This window comes from Schistocerca americana, chromosome 1 (assembly GCF_021461395.2).
Source record: "Schistocerca americana isolate TAMUIC-IGC-003095 chromosome 1, iqSchAmer2.1, whole genome shotgun sequence".
In the NCBI taxonomy this organism is placed as follows: Eukaryota; Metazoa; Arthropoda; class Insecta; order Orthoptera; family Acrididae; genus Schistocerca; species Schistocerca americana.
Window position 1 is genome coordinate 1,241,720,167 of NC_060119.1, and position 16,195 is coordinate 1,241,736,361.

Sequence of the window (16,195 nt, forward strand, 5' to 3'; positions counted from 1 at the left end):
GTCCACGGCGGCGACACAATGTGGCAGCGGGCTTTTACTGTTGCGACTTGGGCCCACAGTGCGCTTCACATTTAAGTCCTCGTTTCTTCAGCACTAGGCCCATTAATCCATACTAACTTGCCCGGCCATGCTTCCAGATATGCCGACCGTTACTTTCCCGTCGTACTTAGATCCACACACTAGCTGTTGGACGTAACACAGCTAGGACTAGCAGCACTCGACTGTACGTCTTACTCCGAGCACGGCGTCACTGCTACTACTGCCCGCTGGCGCGCTCCCGCGCCCAGAGGCGCGACAAAACAATCTCTCTGGCTTCAGCGTTAACTAAATATGCCCTGACTTGCCAGTGTCAAATATTACATGATTTAAACATAGTATTTACAATACATATTTACACTAGTCAATACATCGTATACAAACAGTTTCATGTGTTAAGTAAGCGAAAAAATTCATAGCAAGGTCTGCGTTGTAGCGTCACGAGGTGGTTTGCGGTTGGTGTCATTTCGCCACATGACGCTACACACACGCCATCTAGTCTCCACTCCGACACCACGGTGTGTGCTTAGTTTAGGGTGTCTCATCCTTGTTGACTCTGTGATGTCTGGACTTGTTTCTTTCTGCGTTATTAGTAACGAGTCTTCGTACGCTTGGAGAAATTCAAATTAAGTAAATCTTCTGTTTATTGTGTTAACTTGCTCGCTTATTATTTCTGCTCCTGTCCAGCTTTCCTATGACGAATGTGGTGTCACCGCCAGACACCACCCTTGCTAGATGGTAGCCTTTAAATCGGCCGCGGTCCGCTAGTATACGTCGGACCCGCGTGTCGCCACTATCAGTGATTGCAGACCGAGCGCCGCCACACGGCAGGTCTAGAGAGACGTCCTAGCACTCGCCCAGTTGTACAGCCGACTTTGCTAGCGATGGTTCACTGACAAATTACGCTCTCATTTGCCGAAACGATAGTTAGCATAGCCTTCAGCTACGTCATTTGCTACGACGTAGCAAGGCGCCATTATCATTTGCTATTTATCTTGTGATGCATGTACCGTCAAGAGCGATGTTCACCAATTATGGATTAAAGTTAAGCATTCCAGAAGCTACGTACTTTATTTGCTAGTCTTAAGACATTGTCCTGTTCCAGACCTCACGCCATCCTGCGTGAGCTTAAACGCGTGCCTTTCGGCTTCCTCTCATTGTGGGTTGGCGCTCTGGCCAATCCACAACAACGAAAGTTTTGCTTTGAACAATTAGTTCATAAGCCCACATGAATTGTAAATGGTTGAGAAAACACACTTGACCTCTTACCCACAAATAATCCTGATCTATCAGAGAGCGTCATGACAGGGATTAGTGAATACAAGATCATTGTAGCGAGGCTCAAAACCGTATCAACCAAAACCACTAAAAATAAACGCAAAATATATCTATTTAAAACAGCAGATAAAAATTCGCTTGATGCCTTCGTAACAGAGAGTCTCCACTCCTTCCAAGCTAATTATGTAAGTGTACACCAGATATGGCTCAGATTCAAAGATACAGTATCGACAGCAATAGACACATTCATACCGCATAAGTTAATAAGAGACGGGACTCGTCCACCGTGGTACACAAAACACGTCAAAACACTATTGCCAAAGCATCGAAAAAAGCATGCCAAATTCAGAAGAACGCAAAATCCCCAAGATTGGCTGTGTTTCACGGAAGCTCGAAATTTAGTGCAGACGTCAATGCGAGATGTTTTTAATAGTTTCCACAATAAAACATTGCCTCAAAATATGGTAGAAAACCCAAAGAGATTCTGGTCGTATGTAAAGTACACCAGTGCCAAAAAACAGTCAATACCGTCACTGCGCAATAGCGATGACGGTGCCACTGAAGCGGAGTTACTAAATACAGTTTTCCGTAATTCTTTCACGAAAAGAAGACGAAGTAAATATTCCAGAATTCGAAACCAGAACAGCTGTTAGCACTAGTGACATAAAAGAAGATATCTTAGGTGTTGCGAAACAACTCAAATCACTTAACAAGGCAAGTCTTCCGGTCCAGATGGTATACCAATCAGGTTCCTCTCAGAGTATGCAGACACAATAGTGCCTTTCTTAGCAATCATCTACAACCGCTCACTTGACGAAAGGTCTGTTCCTAAAGACTGGAAAGTAGCACAGGTCACACCAATATTCAAGAAAGGAAATAGGAGTATTCCACTGAATTACAGACCCATATCACTGACTTCAATTTGCAGTAATATTTTCGAGCATATACTATACCTAAACATTATGAATCACCCTGAACAAAATGACTTATTGATACATAACCAACACGGATTCAGAAAATATCGTTCTTGTGCGACACTGCTAGCTCTTTATTCCCATAAAGTTATGAGTGCTGTCGATAAGGGATCTTAGCTCGATTCCATATTCCTAGATTTCCAGAAGGCTTTTGATACCGTTCCTCACAAGCGACTACTAATCAAATTGCGTGCATATGGAGTATCGTCTCAGTTGTGTGGTTCAAATGGTTCAAATGGCTCTGAGCACTATGGGACTTAACATCTGTGGTCATCAGTCCCCTAGAACTTAGAACTAGTTAAACCTAACTAACCTAAGGACATCACACTCATCCACGCCCGAGGCAGGATTCGAACCTGCGACTGTAGCGCCTAGAACCGCGCGGCCACACGGGCCGGCCTCAGTTGTGTGACTGGATTCGTGATTTCCTCTCAGAGAGGTCACAGTTCGTAGTGATAGAAGGTAAATCATCGAGTAGAACAGAAGTGATATCTGGCGTTGCACAAGTAGTGTCATAGGCCCTCTACTGTTCCTGATTTACATAAATGATCTAGGTGATAATCTGAGCAGCCCCATTAGATTGTTGGCAGATGACGCTGTAATTTACCGTCTAGTAAAATCATCAGACGATCAATTCCAATTACAAAATGATCCAGAGAGAATTTCTGTATGGTGCGAAAAGTGGCAATTGGCACGAAACAAAGAAAAGTAAGAGGTCATCTACATGGGTACAAAAAGAAATCCGATAAATTTTGGGTATACGATAAATCGCACAAGTCTAAGGACTGTCAATTCGACAAAATACCTAGGAATTACAATTACGAGCAACTTAAATTGGAAAGACCACATAGATAATATTGTGGGGAAGGCGAAACAAAGACTGTGCTTTGTTGCCAGAACACTTAGAAGGTGCGACAAACCCACAAAAACCGAGCGAGGTGGCGCAGTGGTTAGACACTGGACTCGCATTCGGGAGGACGACGGTTCAATCCCGCGTCCGGCCATCCTGATTTAGGTTTTCCGTGATTTCCCTAAATCACTCCAGGCAAATGCAGGGATGATTCCTCTAAAAGGGCACGGCCGACTTCCTTCCCCATCCTTCCCTAATCCGATGACACCGATGACCTCGCTGTCTGGTCTCCTTCCCCAAAACAATCCCCCAAACCCACTAAAGAGACACTTGTCCGTCCTCTGTTGGAATATTGCTGCGCGGTATGGGATCCTTACCAGGTAGGACTGACGTAGGACATTGAAAAAGTGCAATGAAGGGCAGCTCGTTTCGTGTTAGCGCGCAATAGGCGTGAGATTGTCACTGATATGATACGCGAGTTGGGGTGGCAGTCACTGAAACAAAGGCGGTTTTCTTTGAGGCGAGATCTATTTCAATCACCAACTTTCTCTTCCGAATGCAAAAATATTTTTTTGACACCCACCTACGTAGGTAGAAATGATCATCACAGTAAAATAAGAGAAATCAGAGCTCGAACGGAAAGATGTAGGTGTTCCTTTTCCGCAGGCGCCATTCGAGAGTGGAATGGTAGTATGAAAATGATTCTATGAACCCTCTGCCAGGCACTTAAGTGTGAATTGCAGAGTAACGATGTAGGTGTAGATGTAGAAAGTTGGCGCACCACTCTGTAGCGCACATCTCCTTACCGTTATGTACGAAGTCGAACACAACAAGTGTTATAAATGCGAAGATGTGTTTGCCCGTAGCCTTTTTGCGACTAAACTGCTGAAAGGATTTTGACGCTATTTCGTAAGTAGATAGCTTGAAAACTGAGAAAGTGCATAGGGTACTTTTTATAGTTTGTATTACAGGATATTTAATGATCTGTAGAATGTTGCCGGCCGGGGTGGCCGAGCGGTTCTAGGGGCTACAGCCTGGAACCGCGTGACGCTACGGTCGCAGGTTCGAATACTGCCTCGGGCATGGACGTGTGTGATGTCCTTAGGTTACCTAGGTTTAAGTATTTCTAAGTTCCAGGGGACTGATGACCTCAGATGTTAAGTCCCAAAGTGCTCAGAGCCATTTGAACCATTTTGTAGAATGTTGCGCGAATTAGGGAAACATATTTACTCATTTAAAAAGCTAAATTTCCTTAACTTTTCAAACTGATCGTATTTGCGAAGTAGCTTTTATTGTTTGATGTGTTCTACATCATACGATTCAGTCATATTAATACAGTGCTGTTATAATCCTCAACATGTTTATTTCGTACTTCCATACCATAATAGTTGTGAATTTATATTTCGATGAAAGGTGCTTTGGAGATACCTCGAACGCTGAAAAAGAACATACGACTACCTTGGACAGTAAGAAAGAAAAATCGACACTTAAAATTGTAAAGCAGGGGATGGAAACATGTTTAAAAGTTATTAAATTTCTTGCATAATGTACAAACTGTGTTATGGACAGCTACTTCAGTGGTGCGATGCATAGATGCGCACACCTGCCCACGCCTGTCTGCATGCACCGCTCAGCAGCACCGCTGAATGCGTGTTGGGGTAATTGGTGCTGAGGGGGGGGGGGGGGGGGGGGGGGGGAGGGCGGGCGCATTTATGCAATGTGCTGCGCTTGCCCGATCAGACTGACACGTGAAAGCAGCTGAGTTATTACACGTATGATAGGCTACTTAGCGACCATAACTCATCGTAACAAAACTACTGATATGCGAGCTTAGCCATGGGTAAGAGCTAGTTACTAAAAGTCGACATCGGCGACACAGAATTTATTTTTAATATTTTACCATACGGGACCGGTATGTAGGCACATGTTCATCTTCACATTCATGACAAGTAGTGGTACGGAGTACCCTCCGCCACGTATCTATGTAGATATAGATGTCAAACGTTGATGGTGTAGAGACAGCAAACAGCCACAAATTTATTTTCAATTCCTTTATTCCAAAGGAACAATTACAGATTTCGAATCATTACGATTCATCTTCAGACGGTTTTCATGCTTTAATTACATGTGGTGCGTTTTTTTACAAATTCATTGTCCTACAATATACATAATACATAATTATAAGTACGCCAGACAGATGGTTACGTTACAGATTTGCATTGGATGTGACTTACGTGAAATGTCGGTTTGTAGTATTTGTTTTGATAGTTTTTGTCCAACAGATGTGAATACATTCCCACTGCATTCTTATCGTTGCACACGTAAATTTTTCTCACTGAACGCATATGAGTGTCAAAGATGCTATGATACATCGTAACATTATTAAGATGTCCCATGTTTGGAAAAAGATCATATATTCACTTATGCAACTGAAACGCCTTTTACACTAGTACAGAGAGACACTGATTTTGTGAGTTTTAGAGCGAATACTGTGACATTAATTATTAAGTTGTTCCATTTTTTAGTACTGTATAGGTAAGACAGTACATTATTTTTGTACATTTAGTATCATGAGAATTGTAGTAACATATAAATTTGCTCCTTGATCTGCAGATAGGTGTAGGAGTATTATTTGCTTTGGAGAGTGGAAAATAATTTTTGGAAATTTTTCAGGAAAGGAGTGTTAGCCAACTCGGTTTGTTCATTAAGGATATAGTCTGGGGTTCTGTTTTTGTGTGTGTGTATTTCTATTTCTTCCAGTATATTGTTCTCAGTGTTTTTCACTGAATGGTTTTCTTCAACAAATGGACTGCGAATGCAGATTTGTTCAAGTTGCCAAGCCTTAAAGCATTAATGTGTTCTTTGTATCTAACTTCAAAACTTCTTCCCGTCTGTTCAATGTAGAATTTGGCATGTATCACATTTGAGTTTGTATATTCCTGATTTACCGTGGGGACTCTTGGAGGTATTTACATCATGGTTCACTTTTTGTTGTAATTTGGGTTTATATACATTATTATGAGCAACTGTTTTAATTATATTGATTTCATTATGTTGGTCTGTGTCACGCATTGGTACTTGTTTAATTCGGTGTACCATGGCTCTGAAATATGCCATTTTCTGTTGGCGGGGGTGGCAAAATGAGTTGTCAGTACTGACATCTGTGGTGGTAGGTTTTCTGAAAATACTAAATTGATGTTAATGGTCACTATTGCAAATCTTCACGTGATGAAAGTTAATGATTTTATTAGTTTCATGTGCAATTGTGAATTTAATATTTTTGTGCATTTTGCATAGATCTGCTGCTAATGTATCAATTTCATTGTTTGTACCATCACAAAGTAAGATTGTATCATCAACATATCTTCTCTAGTAGACTATTTCGTTCGAGATGTGCTGGTTCGTTGAGAAGAATTTTTGTTTTATGTGGTTGATGTGAATATCAGCCAATAACCCATCTAAGCTACTTCCCATTTGCAAACCATCATGTTGTTGGTTCAGTTCGTTGTTGAAGCTAAAGTAATTATGCTTTAGAATAAGTGAAAGTAGACCTCTGCAATACTAATTTTCTTATATTTAAGCAGATTGTTTCTTATAATGTTAAGAGTCTCTTTGACAGGGATGTTCGTGTATAGGTTGATTATGTCTAGTGATGCTAATTTAGCTGTTGGTAGGATGTGGATGTCTTTAATTAAGCTTATGACTTCATGTGTGTTATGTATGGTATTTGGTAATGAGGCATTTTAGTTTACGGCTTATGAAGTATGCAGGACTGTTTCTTGAGTCAACAATCGGGCTTTTACTATGAGTGCTTTACTTCCAGATAGTTTGTTGTCAATATTTTTCAAATTTTAAGTTCAGTGTTTTTGTAGGTATTATTTGTTCGAAGTTGTTTCATTATCAGTTTACTTGTCTTGTATGCAAGTGCATTTTTCTCACATGTGTCTAGTTTTTCTGAGTCACGAGCAAGTTTTCTGCAGGCTATGAGATTTTTAACACTGTGATTACTGAGATTTGCCCCAAGATTATGTTTCAGACCTTTATTTAGTAAAGTAAGTTCACTGTTACTGAACTGGATGTCAATTGTATTAATAACTCTGTCAAAAAATTTGTGTTGGCTTAGCTGTTTGTTTTTATCCCACTCTGAATCGTTCATAGATTTCAAGGCTTCTATTTTCTTTTTGCGTTTGGATAAGATAATCTTTTGTTCTTTATCTACTTTATCATCTATGTGCTGTAGGATGTGTAATATACAGGGTGGTCCATTGATCGTGAACGGGCCAATACCTCACGAAACAAGCGTCAAACGAAAAACTACAAAGAACGAAATTCGTCTAGCTTGAAGGGGGAAACCAGATAGCGCTATGGTTGGCCCGCTAGATGGCGCTGCCATAGGTCAAACGGATATCATCTGCGTTTTTTAAAATAGGAACCCCCATTTTTATTACATATTCGTGTAGTATGTAAAGAAATATGAATGTTTTAGTTGGACCACTTTTTTCGCTTTGTGATAGATGGCGCTGTAATAGTCACAAACATATGGCTCACAATTTTAGACGAACAGTTGGTAACAGATAGGTTTTTTAAATTAAAATACAGAACGTAGGTACGTTTGAACATTTTATTTCGGTTGTTCCAATGTGATACATGTACCTTTGTGAACTTATCATTTCTGAGAACGCATGCTGTTACAGCGTGATTACCTGTAAATACCACATTAATGGAATAAATGCTCAAAATGATGTCCGTCAGCCTCAATGCATTTGGCGATACGTGTAACGACATTCCTCTCAACAGCGAGTAGTTCGCCTTCTGCAACGTTCGCAGATGCATTGACAATGCGTTGACGCATGTAGTCAGGCGTTGTCGGTGGATCACGATAGCAAATATCCTTCGCCTTCTCCACAGAAAGAAATCCGGGAACGTCATATCCGGTGAACGTACGGGCCACGGTATGGTGCTTCGACGACCAACCCACCTGTCATGAAATATGGTATTCAATACTGCTTCAACCGCACGCGAGCTATGTGCCGGACATCCATCATGTTGGAAGTACATCGCCATTCTTTCATGCAGGGACACATCTTGTAGTAACTCTACGTAGGAAATCAGCATACATTGCACCATTTAGATTGCCATCGATAAAATGGGGGCCAATTATCCTTCCACGCATAATGCCGCACCGTACATTATCCGGCCAAGGGGGCTGATGTTCCACTTGTCGCAGCCATCGTGGATTTTCCGTTGCCCAACAGTGCATGTTACGCCGATTTACATTACCGCTGTTAGTGAATGACGCTTCGTCGCTAAATAGAACGCGTGCAAAAAATCTGTCATCGTCCCGTAATTTATCTTGTGCCCAGTGGCAGAACTGTACACGACGTTCAAAGTCGTTGCCATGCAATTCCTGGTGCATAGAAATATGGTACGGGTGCAATCGATGTTGATGTAGCATTCTCAACACCGACGTTTTTGAGATTCCCGATTCTCGCGCAGTTTGTCTGCTACTGATGTGCGGATTAGCCGCGACAGCAGCTAAAACACCTACTTGGGCATCATCATTTGTTGTAGGTCGTGGTTGACGATTCACATGTGGCTGAACACTTCCTGTTTCCTTAAATAACGTAACTATCCGGCGTACGGTCCGGACACATGGATGATGTCGTCCAGGATACCGAGCAGCATACATAGGACACGCCCGTTGGGCATTTTGATCACGATAGCCATTCATCAGCACAATATCGACCTTTTTCGCAATTGGTAAACGGTCCATTTTAACACGGGTAATGTATCACGAAGCAAAGACCATCCACACTGGTGAAATGTTACATGATACCACGTATTTATACGTTTGTGACTATTACAGCGCCATCTATCACAAAGGGAAAAAAGTGGTCCAACTGAAACATTCATATTTCTTTATGTACTACACGAATATGTAATAAAAATGGGTTTTCCTATTTAAAAAAAAGGCAGTTGATATCCGTTTGACCTGTGGCAGCGCCATCTAGCGGGCCAACCATAGCACCATCTGGTTTCCCCCTTCAAAGTAGACGAGTTCCCTTCTTTGTAGTTTTTTCGTTTGACGCTTATTTCGTGAGATATTTGGCCCGGTCACTATCAATTGACCACCCTGTAGATGTACGAGTACATCGACACACTACAAGTGAAGTTACGTCACGTTAACGTGTCTTAAAGACGTATTCTACAAAGACAGCAGCGGTCAGCGTCTTCAACATTTTTATATTTCTGGCCCGTTATTTGTTCAGCAGATCAGCTGAGGTCGAGTTCTGTTCCGGAGCGCCGTTCCGTAACCGCATTGAGGCGCAGTTCGCCGCCGGAGTGGCAGCCAGACGAAGCCGAGGCAGTGGCCAGTGGGTCCCGGTAATAAGCAGCGCAGTGCCCCGGGAATTGGGGCAGTAATGGGGACAGGGATTGACCAGGCCGGCCGTGGCCGGGGAGCGCACTTCCTCCCTATTTATCGGTTGACGGGATCCCGGCCGGGCCTGTCCGAACTCGTAATGAAATTCCGGGATTCTGGCACAGGCTGTCTGTCCTCCCCGGCGCCGCACAGCTTATTGGCGATTGCGTTCCGCCCCGCCCAACCCCGCCTGCTGAATATGAAACAGCTCTGCGAATTAAGACCGCACAAGGGCCCTCTTGCTCCGAGGTTCGTCAAGCGGATCGGTCTCAAACAGACATCTGCATACGCTCCGGCCTGCAGTCAAATACTACGCAATGTGTACCTGTCGCTTAAAGCTTCAAGCATCTGGTACATCCACATCTACATACATACTCCGCAATCCACCATACGGTGCGTGGCGGAGGGTACCTCGTACCACAACTAGCATCTTTTCTCCCTGTTCCACTCCCAAACAGAACGAGGGAAAAATGACTGCCTATATGCCTCTGTACGAGCCCTAATCTCTCTTATCTTATCTTTGTGGTCTTCCCGCGAAATGTAGCGGCAGTAAAATTGTACTGCAGTCAGCCCCAAATGCTGGTTCTCTAAATTTCCTCAGTACGATTCACGAAGAGAACGCCTCCTTTCCTCTAGAGACTCCCACCCGAGTTCCTGAACTATTTCCGTAACACTCGCGCGATGATCAAACCTACCAGTAAAAATTCAAGCAGCCCGCTTCTGAATTGCTTCTATGTCCTCCCTCAATCCGACCTGATAGGGATCCCAAACGCTCGAGCAGTACTCAAGAATAGGTCGTATTAGTGTTTTATAAGCGGTCTCCTTTACAGATGAACCACATCTTCCCAAAATTCTACCAGTGAACCGAAGACGACTATCCGCCTTCCCCACAACTGCCATTACATGCTTGTCCCACTTCATATCGCTCTGCAATGTTACACCCAAATATTTAATCGACGTGACTGTGTCAAGCGCTACAATACTAATGGAGTATTCAAACATTACAGGATTCTTCTTCCTATTCATCTGCATTAATTTACACTTATCTATATTTAGAGTTAGCTGCCATTCTTTACACCAATCACAAATCCTGTCCAAGTCATCTTGTATCCTCCTACAGTCGCTCAACGACGACACCTTCCCATACACCACAGCATCATCAGCAAACAGCCGCACATTGCTATCCACCCTATCCAAAAGATCATTTATGTAGATAGAAAACAACTGCGGACCTACCACACTTCCCTGGGGCACTCCAGATGATACCCTCACCTCCGATGAACACTCGCCATCGAGGACAACGCACTGGGTTCTATTAGTTAAGAAGTTTTCGAGCCACTCACATATTTGGGAACCAATCCCATATGCTCGTACCTTGGTTAGGAGTCTGTAGTGGGGCACCGAGTCAGACGTTTTACGGAAGTCAAGGAATATGGCATCCGTCTGATACCCTTCATTCATGGTTCGCAAGATATCATCAGAAAAAAGGGCGAGTTGCGTTTCGCAGGAGCGATGCTTTCTAAAGCCGTGCTGATGCATGGACAGCAACTTATCTGTCTCAAGGAAATTCATTATATTCGAACTGAGAATATGTTCGAGAATCCTGCAACAAACCGATGTTAAGGATATTGGTCTGTAATTTTGAGGATCCGTCCGTCTACCCTTCTTATATACAGGCGTCACCTGCGCTTTTTTCCAGTCGCTCGAGACTTTACGTTGGGCAAGAGATTCGCGATAAATGCAAGCTAAGTAAGGAGCCAATGCAGTACAGCACTCTCTGTAAAACCGAATTGGAATCCCATCAGGACCTGGCGATTTATTTATTTTCAACCCATTCTGCTGCTTCACAACCCCGGGGATATCTATCACTATGTCCTCCATACGGGAAACTGTACGAGACTCAAACGGCGGTATGTTTGTACGATCCTCTTGCGTGAAAGATTTCTGAAATGCTAAATTTAAAATTTCAGCTTTCGTTTTGCTGTCTTCCGTTGCCAGGCCAGACTGAACAGTGAGTGACTGGATGGAAGCCTTCGACCTGCTTACCGATTTTACGTGACACCAGAATTTCCTTGGGTTTTCAGCAAGATCTTTTGCTAAGATGGTTCAAATGTCTCTGAGCACTATGGGACTTAACATCTATGGTCATCAGTCCCCTAGAACTTAGAACTACTTAAACCTAACTAACCTAAGGACATCACACAACACCCAGCCATCACGAGGCAGAGAAAATCCCTGACCCCGCCGGGAATCGAACCCGGGAACCCGGGGGTGGGAAGCGAGAACGCTACCGCACGACCACGAGATGCGGGCTCTTTTGCTAAGGTATGACGATGGTAGTGGTTGAATGCTTAGCGCATCGCTCTTTTTACAGCAGCACGAATCTCTACAAACTTCTGCCTGTCCTCATTCTCCCGATCTTTGTTGTACCGCGAGTGCAACTGCCTTTGCTTCCTGAGCATTCTCCGAATTGCGCTGTTAAACCACGGTGGTTCTTTTCCGTCCGTAACCCATTTTTTCGGCACGTACGTTTCCAATGCGTGATTTACAATGTGTTTAAAATTTGCCCATAATTCTTCCACGTACATCGTACCGGAAGTAAATGAAGTCGAGTCATTTACTAAGTGGGATGCTAACAACTGCTTATCTGCACTTTCTAGTAAGAATACTATCCTAGCCTTCTTGACCGACTTTTCAACTTTCTTAACCATAGTCGTAATGACAACATCATGATTAGCAAGCTGTTACTTTCTACGAATTTGACAGTTTCCACTCACGGGCATGCACTTGTAAGGTGAAGTTGGCCATTTGAAGGCTCCAGTGAGTGGAAACTTAAAAATTCCAAAGAAATACCCCCAGAATTACTGTATAAGCCACACAATGGGCATAAAAAGGGGTAGCACTTTGCTCTTTCGTCTGTTGTCTTTCCGACCAGATGTTGTAAATAGATCGAAAAGCGAGCAGTGACTGTCAACCCAGTAATGTCAAAGACCTTGTAAAAATAACTAGACTCACTGAGGGCGCTGCAGGTGCGGGATATTTTGAAACTTCGCCTTACTTACTTAACAATCATATACACCACTGGCCATTAAAATTGCTACACCATGAAGATGACGTGCTACAGTCGCGATATTTAACCGACAGGAAAAAGATGCTGTGATATGCAAATGATTAGCTTTTCAGAGCATTCACACAAGGTTGGCGCAGGTCGCGACACCTACAACGTGCTGACATGAGGAAAGTTTCCAACCGATTACTCATACACAAACAAGAGTTGACCGGCGCTGCCTGGTGAAACGTTGTTGTGATGCCTCGTGTAAGGAGGAGAAATGCGTACCATCACGTTTCCGACTTTAATAAAGGTCGGATTGTAACCTATCGCGATTGCGGTTTATCGTATCGCTACATTGCTGCTCGCGTTGGTCGAGATCCAATACCTGTTAGCAGAATATGGAATCGGTGGGTTCAGGAGGGTAATACGGAACGCCGTGCTGGATCCCAACGGCCTCGTATCACTAGTAGAGATGGGGGATGCACTCTTGAACTAATTCATAGAGTTGAATCTTTCAAAGGAGTGAACAATCAGTGATTCAGAAAAAAAGAACGGTAGCTCCAAACGTTTCCCACGGCAGAGAGAGAGAGAGAGAGAGAGAGAGAGAGAGAGACGGAGCATATCAGCGGCGCCTCTGCTGGTCACAGCACAGTGCACAGCCAGCGCCGGCCTCTGCCCTGCTTCTACCGTGGCTGCCTCCATTGTGCAGTGCCCCATTGGATTTAGTGTTTCACATACGCCGTGCCGTCTCTGTGCGTCGTCTGCCGCGCGCAGTGTCTGGCGCAGCTTGACTTCGCATCGCACTCTGTCGGCGATCGTTTCAGTCGCACGGCCTGCCCTCTGGGCAGTTGATGCGAGCAACAGGACAGAGAGCCACCTAGCGGATAACATAGGAACTACTTGCAACAACCTGCTCGCAAGAGAACAGACGATTTGTCTCGGAGCGGGTGAGCTCACCGCTCCCCCCACCCTCGGAACTCACCCGCTCAACGCTCACCCCACCGTCTCGACTCTAGCCAGAGCGTTGAGCAAAGCGACTCAGGTGTCACTCTGGTCTCTGCGGTCTCGGCTCCCGCAGTAATACAGCTCGCGGCTCGACCTGCTCGACTCAGCGGCTCTGCATCGGAGTTCGTCTCTACTGGATAATGTTCTTCGTAGTAATACCGCTACGTATATTACATTATTATGTTATGTATACATCATTTGTTTTTATTTTATTTTTATTTGTTTAAACTGATTAGATTAGGTTCCTGACGACTCCTCTTACTATAGGATTTTTATTATGGACACTCGAATTTACGCTTTAATTACGAGCGAACCGATAAACGTATCGCAAAATGTGATACACCAATATTTTCCTTGTTTTATTCTGCGTAAGGCTATATGCAGCACTTTCGTTTTACAATCAAATTTATAGTTTTTTTCTTATTCTGGTACGGATTTTGCGATTTTAGGCGTCTTCGGAAGGAAACGTTCACTTTAAAAATATATGGCTTGCGATGTATTTGTATGAGGTTAATGAAATTTTAATACATTGTAGCCAAATATATTGTTAATGTAAATCTCAAGTTACAACATTTTCCGATCACCCAAAAAACCACGATAGGGCAAAATAAATCAATAATCAAAAACTTTGTCATATCGTGGAAATTTTAATAAACAATACAAAATTCTTACTCATTATCTGTGTTACTTCAAAATAGGATCAAATAAGATCAAAATACAGGTATAGTACTGGAATAAACCAAGTTTAAAGGGCAATGTGCCTTCCATTTATTTTCTATTGTAAATGAGTGGTGAGTCATGAAAAAGAGCTAATTCATTTCAGGGAGTGAACAGTTCTGATCCGATCTCTGAAAAGAACAGTTTTGCCCATCTCTAATCACTAGCAGTCGAGATGACAGGCATCTTATCCGCATGGCTGTAACGGATATTGCAGCCACGTCTCGATCCCTGAGTCAACAGATGGGGTCGTTTGCAAGACGACAACAATCTGCACGAACAGTTCGACGACATTTGCGGCACCATGGACTGTCAGCTCGGAGACCATAGCTGCAGTTACCCTTGACGCTGCATCACAGACAGGAGCGGCTGCGTCCGAAGGTCGTGGTCGTGCGGTAGCGTTCTCGCTTCCCACGCCCGGGTTCCCGGGTTCGATTCCCGGCGGGGTCAGGGATTTTCTCTGCCTCATGATGACTGGGCGTTGTGTGCTGTTCTTAGGTTAGTTAGGTTTAAGTAGTTCCAAGTTCTAGGGGACTGATGACCATAGATGTTAAGTCCCATAGTGCTCAGAGCCATTTGAACCATTTGAGGAGCGGCTGCGATGGTGTACTCAACGACGAACCTGGGTGCACGAATGGCAAAACGTCATTTTTTTCGGATGAATCCAGGTTCTGTTTACAGCACCATCATGGTCGCATCCGCGTTTGGCGTTATCGCGGTGAACGCACATTGGAAGCGTGTATTCGTCATCGCCGTTGGCGTATCAACCCGCGTGATGGTGTGGGATGCCATTGGTTGCACGTCTCGGTCACCTCTTGTTCGCATTGACGGCACTTTGAACAGTGGACGTTACATTTCAGATGTGTTACAACCCGTGGCTCTACCCTTCATTTGATCCCTGCGAAACTCTACATTTCAACAGGATAATGCACGACCGACTGTTGCAGGTCCTGTACGGACCTTTCTGGATACAGAAAATGTTCGACTTCTGCCTTGGCCAGCACATTCTCCAGATCTCTCACCAACTGAAAACGTGTGGTCAATGGTGGCCGAGCAACTGACTCGTCACAGTACGCCAGTCACTACACTTGATGAACTGTGGTATCGCGTTGAAGCTGCATGGGCGCTGTACCTGTACACGCCATCCGAGCTCTGTTTGTCTCAATGCCCAGGCGTATCAAGGCCGTTATTACGGCCAGAGGTGTTTGTTCTGGGTACTGATTTCTCAGGATCTATGCACCCAAATTGCGTGAAAATGTAATCACATATCAGTTCTAGTATAATATATTTGTCCAATGAATACCCGTGTATTATCTGCATTTCTTCTTGGTGTAGCAATTTTAATGACCAGTAATGTACAACCGTTCGCTCGATGAAAGATCCGTACCGGAAGACTGGAAAATTTCTGAAGTCACATCAATATTCAAGAAAGGCAGTACGCGTAATCCACTAAATTATAGGCCCATGCCATTGACGTCGATTTGCGGCACGAGTTGCGAACATGTATTGTGTTCGAACGCTATGAATTACCTCGAAGAGAACGGTATAGCGACACACAGTCAACACCGATTTAGAAAACATCGTTCCTGTGACACACTCTTTACTTACACGAACTATTGAATGCTATTGTAAGGGATTTCAAATTGATTCCGTATTTCTAGATTTCCAGAAGGCCTTTGGCACTACCATACGAGTGGCTTGTAGCGAAATTTCGTGATTATGCAATGTCGTCTCAGTTATGTAACTGGATTCGGGATTTCCTGTCAGAGAGGTCACAGTTCATAATAACATACGGAAAGTCATGGAGTAAAACAGATGTGATTTCTGGCTTTCCCCAAGGTAGTGTTATAGGTCCTTTTCTG